The sequence below is a fragment of the Mustela erminea genome, chromosome 16 (genome assembly GCF_009829155.1).
Source record: "Mustela erminea isolate mMusErm1 chromosome 16, mMusErm1.Pri, whole genome shotgun sequence".
Lineage (NCBI taxonomy): Eukaryota > Metazoa > Chordata > Mammalia > Carnivora > Mustelidae > Mustela > Mustela erminea.
In genome coordinates, this window is record NC_045629.1 from 79,524,211 (window position 1) to 79,525,659 (window position 1,449).

Genomic DNA, 1,449 nt, shown 5'->3' on the forward strand with positions numbered 1-1,449 from the left:
CTGAAGTAACTGATTGAATAGTTAAAAGTCTTCCCAGGTAGAAAACTCCTGTCATGCATGACTTTATCAGAAAATCCTACCAAACTTTCAAGAAATAATTCTGAGTGCACATATGTATTTGGAAAGAATAGAAAAAGTAAGAAGATTTCTTATCTCCTTTTGAGATTTATGAGTTTTATACATTACCTTCATACTGAAACCTATAAGAACAAGACAAGAAATGAAAATCTGCTGCCCAACGTTACACATTAACTTAGAGACAGTAGTCCAAAACAGAATGTTGGCAAGTCAATCTATATATCCATCTACTGATATATGGATTTAATTAAAAATGTGGGTTTATTCTGGAATCCAAATTAGATTTAGCATTAGAAAAATCTCTGAATAGAATTTACCATTTATTTGGATTAAAATGAACAAACATAATTTTATCTGAATACATGCAGAAAAAACTTTTAATGAAGTTCATTCTTATTGAATACACTTAATCTCCCAGAGGAAGACACTCTTAGCTACAGCGGACCTCTGGAGAGGTCAGTCCACTCCTTCTCCTGCCTCACTGATGTTCATTCTCCTTGTGGAACAAGTTGATCAGGAAACCTCAGAACAGACATGGCTTTTAAAGATACGAGAAAGACACCAGAGGTGGTGACTCACAGAATCAGAATTACTCTAACCAGCCATGACAGAAAATCTTTGGAGAAAGTATAGGCTGACTTATCCTCAGGAGCAAAAAGGAAAGGAATCTCCAAAGAGAAAAGACCAGTTTGGATGCCCACCAAGACTCTGAGAATCACACAAGAAAAACTCCCCGTGGCAGGGTCCTAAAACTGGGGTTTGTTTTCATGTCAGGACCAACAAGTGAATCATTGATTGCCCCATGCTTCTAAGACTCTTAAGCAAATGCCTCCCTCCATATTGAGTTAGGAGTTGAGGTTGAAGTCACTTTTGCTGGTGCTTAAATCAAACTTTTTTTTTTAATTGTATTTATCCATTTGACAGACAGAGATCACAAGTAGGCAGAGAGGCAGGCAGAGAGAGAGAGAGAGAGAGAGAGAGAGGGAAGCAGGCTCCCTGCTGAGCAGAGAGCCTGATGCGGGGCTCGATCCCAGGACCCCAGGATCATGACCTGAGCCGAAGGCAGAGGCTTTAACACACTGAGCCACCCAGGCACCCCTAAATCAAACTTTTTAACAAATTGTCAGTTGTTAAAGAGATGTAGGCAGCCACAGACCCAGCTAGAGGCAGGGGATCAAACCAGGCCCTGACTCGTGCCTCCTGAATATCAGTTGAGTTGTGCTTGAGAAAGAGCTTGAGCTATGGACTCTAAGACTCGCTTACGTGACTGCCTGCATGTATTAGAGGCAAAACTGGGTTGCGCATTTAACTGTTACAAGATTATCCTGTACTTGCACAGATTATAAATTGCACCATTGTAAACTCGTGAAT

At 40.4% G+C, this 1,449-nt stretch overlaps 1 pseudogene; it reads left to right on the top strand.

The window, feature by feature from the left end:
• Positions 1-612: 612 nt before the first annotated feature.
• LOC116575467 lies at positions 613-962 on the top strand (annotated as a pseudogene).
• The last annotated feature ends 487 nt before the right edge of the window (positions 963-1,449 follow it).